The sequence below is a fragment of the Lipotes vexillifer genome, unplaced genomic scaffold, assembly GCF_000442215.2.
Source record: "Lipotes vexillifer unplaced genomic scaffold, Lipotes_vexillifer_v1.1 scaffold336, whole genome shotgun sequence".
Classification (NCBI taxonomy): domain Eukaryota; kingdom Metazoa; phylum Chordata; class Mammalia; order Artiodactyla; family Lipotidae; genus Lipotes; species Lipotes vexillifer.
Window position 1 is genome coordinate 574,540 of NW_006771479.1, and position 7,220 is coordinate 581,759.

General features: G+C 35.8%; 1 protein-coding gene across 1 annotated transcript in view; it reads right to left on the reverse strand.

Moving 5' to 3' along the window:
* LOC103089126 (mitochondrial inner membrane protease subunit 2-like) overlaps positions 1 to 7,220 on the reverse strand; it is a 45,469-nt gene that overhangs the window by 29,834 nt on the left and 8,415 nt on the right. The gene's annotated exons all lie outside the window — the stretch shown is intronic.

The following is a 7,220-nucleotide window of genomic DNA, read 5'->3' on the forward strand; positions in this document are numbered from 1 at the left end:
AACTTAAAAAAAAAATCTTCCAACAAATAAAAGTCCAGGACCAGATGGCTCCACAGGTGAATTCTATCAAACATTTAGAGAAGAGCTAACACCCATCCTTCTCAAAGTCTTCCAAAAACTGCAGTGGAAGGAGCACTCCCAAACTCATTCTATGAGGCCACCATCACCCTGGTACCAAAACCAGATAACTATAGTACAGAAAAAGAAAATGACAGACCAACATCACTAATGACCTGTAATTTTCTGCAAATATTATATGTGATATAACATCACTTCAAAAATCCTCAACAAAAAACTAGCAAACAGAATCCAACAACATATTAAAAGGATCATACACCATGATCAAGTGGGATTTATCCCAGGGATGCAAGGATTCTTCAGTATACACAAATCAATCCATGTGATACATCATATTAACAAACTGAAGAATAAAAACCATATGATCATCTCAATAGATGCAGAAAAGGCTTTTGACAAAATTCAACACCCATTTATGATAAAAACTCTCCAGAAAGTGGGCATAGAGGAAACCTACCTCCACATAATAAAGGTCTTATATGACAAACCCACAGCAAACATCATTCTCAAAGGTGAGAAACTGAAAGCGTTTCCTCTAAGATCAGGAACAAAACAAGGATGTCCACTCTCTCCACTATTAATCAACATAGTGTTGAAAGTCCTAGCCACAGCAATCAGAGAAGAAAAAGAAATAAAAGGAATACAAGTTGGAAAAGGAGAAGTAAAACTGTCACTGTTTGCAGATGACATGTTACTATACATAGAGAATCCTAAGAATGCCACCAGAAAACTACTAGAGCTAATCAATGAATTTGGTAAACTTGCAGGATACAAAAGTAATGCACAAAAGTCTCTTCCATTCCTACATACTAATGATGAAAAATCTGAAAGAGAAATTAAGGAAATGCTCCAATTTACCATTGTAACATAAAGAATAAAATACCTAGGAATAAACCTACCTAAGGAGACAAAATATCTGTATGCAGAAAACTATAAGATGCTGATGAAAGAAATTAAAGATGATACCAACAGATGGAGAGATATACCATGTTCTTGGATTGGAAGAATCAATATTGTAAAAATGACTATATTACCCAAAGCAATCTACAAATTCAATGCAATTACTATCAAATTACCAATGGCATTTTTTACAGAACTAGAACAAAAAAATCTTAAAATTTGTATGGAGACACAAAAGACCCTGAATAGCCAATGCAGTCTTGAGGGAAAAAAGCAGAGCTGGAGGAATCAGGCTCCCTGACTTCAGACTATACTACAAAGCCACAGTCATCAAGACAATATGGTACTGGCACAAAAACAGAAATATAGATAAATGGAACAAGATAGAAAGCCCAGAGATAAACCCACGCACCTATTGTCAACTAGTCTATGACAAAGGAGGCAAGGATATACAATGGAGAAAAGACAGACTCTTCAATAAGTGGTGTTGGGATAACAGGACAGCTGCATGTAAAAGAATGAAATTAGAACACTCCCTAACTTCATACACAAAAATAAACTCAAAATGGATTAGAGACCTAAACGTAAGACCAGGCACTATAAAACTCTCAGAGGAAAACACAGGAAGAACACTGACATAAATCACAACAAAATCATTTTTGATCCACTTCCTAGAGTGATGGAAATAAAAACAAAAATTAACAAATGGGACCTAATGAAACTTCAAAGCTTTTGCACAGCAAAGGAAATTATAAACAAAGAAGACATACAGATGGCCAAGACATACAAGATGGGCATACAGACATACAAGATGGCCATACAAGACATACAAGACATACAAGATGGCCATACAAGACATACAGATGGCCAAGAAGACATACAGATGGCCAAGAAGCACATGAAAAGCTGCTCAACATCACTAATTATTAGAGAAATGCACATCAAAACTACAATGAGAACAAAAATTTAAAAAAACAAAAACAAAACTACAATGAGGTATCACCTCACACCAGTTAGAATGGGCATCATCAGAAAATCTACAAACAACAAATGCTGGAGAGGGTGTGGAGAAAAGGGAACCCTCTTGCCCTGTTGGTGGGACTGTAAATTGATACAGCCAGTATGGAGGTTCCTTAAAAAACTAAAAATAGAACTACCATACGACCCAGCAATCCCACTACTGGGCATATACCCAGAGAATACCATAATTCAAAAAGACACATGCACCCCAATGTTCATTACAGCACTATTTACAATAGCCAGGTCATGGAAGCAACCTAAATAGCCATCAACAGATGGTACATATATACAATGGAATATTACTCAGCCATAAAAAGAAACGAAATTGGGTCATTTGTAGAGATGTGGATGGATCTAGAGACTGTCACACAGAGCAAAGTAAGTCAGAAAGACAAAACAATTATCATATATTAATGCATATATGTGCAACCCAGAAAAATGGTACAGTAGAACTGGTTTGCAGGGCAGAAATTGAGACAAAGATGTAGAGAACAAAAGTATGGACACCAAGGGGGGAAGCAGGGCTAGTGGTGGTGGTGGGATGAATTGGGTGATTGGGATTGACATGTATACACTGATGTGTATAAGATGGATGAGTAATAAGAACTTGCTCTATAAAAAAATAAATAAAATTCAAAAAACATAAAATAACATAAGCTTAATTTCTATCTTTGTTTAAATGCCAAATGTACTATGAAACCATCCCCAAATTAAATAACTTACTAATTAGATCATTCAATAAACCAAAACAAAATGGAACGAAATATCTCTGTGAACTGGAATACTATCAGGAGGCATTATAGCACAGTGATAAAGCACAACTTTTATTGGTTATTATTTAGTAAAATGGAAAGCATTATCAGAGTTGGTTCAAATCACTTCTAAAACCTAATGGCTATGTAAGTTAATGTAAATCATCTCAAATGTCTGGCCTCAGTTTTCTCAAATGTAAAGTTTAGAACTTGAATCAATATCTCTTAATGTATCAAAAATTCTAGGCATACGAATCTGAATAAAATGTTAAGTTTAAATGTTTAATTAAAATTTTTAAATTTAAAAATCTGTAAAAGTCATTAATATACCAATCAGCAAGCATCATGCGTATACTCAGCAGAGTATACAGAAGTACTGTTAAAGGGGCATGATGTATACAGCCTACTCTCAACTGGTTCAATAACAACGTCTGTGGGTATATATACTCATACATACATATGTGTGAGCATATATACATAGAAACATAGATGCATATATTATATGTTATATGTTATCTATTATATGTTATATATGGGGGGAGGAGAGGAAAGAAAGAGAAAGAGGAAGAGAATAAAATCAACACGGCAAAACACTGAAAACTGGTGAATTTGAGTAGAGAACACATGGGAGTTATCTGTACTACTCTTAAAACTTTTCTGTAAATCTAAAAGTACTTCAACATTACAAAAAGAGAGAGTGCTGTGAAAGCGTTTAAACAACAGACCTAACCCTGGCTATATAGAACAGAAGCTCACTGCTATTCTATCATGGGACATGAAGAAAATCCATGAAGGGTAATATAAAGTTATCACTCACTCACTGTTTCAGTATCACATATGTTTATTGCTATAAATACAAATTGATCTATTTAAACTCTCTATTAATGACAGGTTGCAGAACTACATAAAAATGCATAACATCCTAAGGGGTAAAAACCTCAGGTGAGATTTTTGAGTGAAAAGTAATTTGGGAAGAAAGCACACGTGTAAGCTAATAAAGCCTTCCAACATTAACTCCTGGTCTCCCTCAAAGTCAGCCTCAGCCAACCAAGGGGAGTAGGAGCACAGAGCAGTCAACATCACAGGAAATGTGTGCCCAGCGGTTCCCAGCATCTTAGAAGCTAAAATTCAGCAGGTAACGTAAAACTCCCTAACTCCACCTTAAATTCTGGCATATAAATCACAATACATCTCTTTTCTTGAGTCTATTTGTATCTAGCTTCTCAGAATGTCAAAATAATAGTTACAACCACTATAACCATTGTATATTAAGCCCACTATTGGTTTAAAATTATTTTAATAAAATAAAAATGTGACAGAAAGAGAGAAAGAGCATCAGCCTCTTTGCTTGCTTTTTTGATAGAACTTTTAATTTTAAACTCAGCAGGGAACAAGATAATGACTGCAAAGAGCCAGGTAGAAGTCGAAGAGGTTTATTACAAACCAGTTTCTTCAAGATCATTTGCAGGTAGCTGAAAGTCAAGGCAATTTTGAACCAATGAATGTGTGGTATTGATGAATAAAGACCTAAATGCTGATTAGACTCTATTTTCCCTCACATTCTCTAATTTTCTAATCTATTCTGCATAAATCCTTCCCTGAAGTCTGAGCTAGAGAGATAGTACTGTGTAATGTTTTCAAGTATTTGCCCTTCTGGCTATGCAAAATGGTAAAAGGAAAAGGGCATACTACCTAAAAACTGTGTGGCAACTGCAACAAAAGCAGGACAATGTCACAATTATTTCTTTCACTTATTTTTTTATGTCTTAAATCTTAATTTTACACGTCGAAGGCATACACCTTTTATAAGAACCAGTGACCCTGCTGCAGGCATTCTCACTCAAATAAAATCTAAAACTTTGGTTGAGGTCATTAAACGTTTCCTAGGGTAACTTTTTACTCTAAAAATCTCTGTAAGCGATTGAACTCCTAATCTGAGTAATTTCATCTCACCAATATAAATTCCCTCTGTAGTTTCAACTGTATGCAATATCAGTTTTCGTTTCCTGAGTTAAATTAATGTTGAGTAACATGGCATTTCTTTAAAAAAAAAAAAGTGCATCTACTTTCATGGGAACCTTTCAAGCAACCAGTAGAAGTGATTCATGTGCATGAGAGGGGACTAGGTCAGTATGAATAATCATTAACCAACAATAGCTGCTAGTGTTCCTTGTGTGCAGAGCATTGCTAAAGTTACATCTCATCCAATAAAAGGGATATGCCTATATAACTTGATAAAAAAATCAAATATTTCATAAACTGAATCCTATTTTCCATTGAATTATATCATTAACTTTATTTGCATTAATGACTTACCTTCAACTAGCTGTGACTCCCCACGTTTGATCACCTCCATCCTTCTAGTCAGATACCTAATGAATCTGTAAATTAATATTGGAAAACCTAACCTCAAAAAAGAACCACTGAGTAGTGTTTAAAAAGTAAAGAATTATTTCTTATAAGAGAGAATCCTGAAAATGAGCTTGTCCTATTAAATCTCAAGCCAACAGAACTTTTTTAAAGACATAAAAAGAGTTCTAATGCAAAATTTGTCACTCAAAGTGAATTTCCAGTGTTGTTATAACAGTATTTATTCAATAAACTCCAAAGGATTGGTATTATATGTCCTTTAAATGAAATTCTAACTTTTATTTCTTGGATTTCCTTAAATAACACGTCTACAAGTTGCAGACAACTTTTTTTTAAAAAAAAGCCACACTAAAGTGATGAACCAATTGGCCCTGGGCTATTTCCAACCTAACGGCACCTAAACTGGATCAATCCATTCCAGAATTCAGTAACTCAGAATTTCAATCTATTCCAATTTTGTCAGACTTGGACTACAAAGACTAGGGTCATTCTAGGTAGACTCAAAGGTAAATACAACTTTTTAGATTACCTCTGAAATCAATCATGTGTCTTTGGCATCTTAGTGGCTGTGGTAGATGTACTTACCTATTCACAATTCTTCCTTCCCTCCCCACCTTCGTCATGACTTCCCTGTGGGTGGAATATACTTCCAACTAATTGCTTTGGGGTTTGCCATGTGACTTGTTTTGACCAATGAAATGTGGACAGAAGGGTAGAAGTTCTGAACTGAGGCTTTAAGACATTCTGAGTGTTTCCACTCACCCTCCTGTGTCCTGCTATCACCCATAAGAAGAGCACGCCCCAAGCTGTCACTATTCCTTCAGCAGAGGCTCCAGTGAGAGATACAGGAAGCAGACTGATCCAAACCCTTAATCTAGAGTGACTACAATCAATCTACAGACCCATGAGTAAGAAATAAAGATCTGTTAAGTAAACCACTGAAATCTTGGGGTTGTTTGTTGCCACAGTAACAAACAAACTTAATACAGTGTCCAACCATAAAAGGTATTATTTTTCTGGTACCACTCTGTCTCAAATTAAAATTTCCAAGTCCATTCTCTAAACTAGTATGCTAAACCAATCAAGTTTTTTCATTTCTGGATGTACCAGGCACTGACCAAACATTTGTCTGACAGCTTGATATCTTCTATATTAAATCTCATCTGAAGATTTATCCGTCAACTAGGATTAGTAATTCTTGAACCTCCTCTGCTAAAGTAAGAGTACCTTGAAGACAGAATCTGTAACTGATTCACCCACCCCTATAGCACCTAAAATAGTTTTGCACATACTAGCCATGTGATAAATGACTCCCTATTCCAACTCTCAGTTACCAGTGCTTATTATTATTATCCATATCCCAAAATGACCCCGAGTCACAAAATTACTCATAAATTTGAAAAGACAGAAATGACTAGATACGATCTTTCTACCTGAATACACAGGGGAACTAAAGTACTATGCAATGAATGATGCTCAATACTGATAACCTACACCAGTAGGAATTCCCTCAAAATGGCACAGATTCCTTTAATGAATACTGAGATTTAGAATGGATAGCTGGATGATGAATCTCACGGTGCTACACACAAACATGTAGCAGAGATGGGTCAGCATTCGAGGGTACAATTCCAAGGGAGTTTCTAGAAAGGGGTCCGTGAGCCCCTTCACTGGAGCACTTTTCTTTCTTCAGTCTGTTCATCACTGGTCCTCTGTGCCACTCTGTCTCCTGCTCAGTGTCCCAGTTATCTAATTTTCTCCATCACCCAACTGATCTTTTATTTTCTTTCCTCTTCTTCACATTTTTCTTCTTTCTTGCCTATTGCTTTTTCTGCCTTCCTTTCATACTTTTAAGCCTTGGTACAAGAATACATCAGCATGGATCCAGAATACTCCTTCTGTTCCACAACAAATCAACCAACTGCAATAACCTGGATATAATTTTCAGGCCTCAGAGTCAATAAAAGCAGATGTATTCCTTGAAGGAAGCTCAGGGACTTCCAGAGAGCTCACACCCTGCCAACTATTTAGTACGTGAATCACTAGAGAAATTTGAAGACAAGAATTTTTTCGAATTTTTTGCCAGAAATTCTGCTGAAC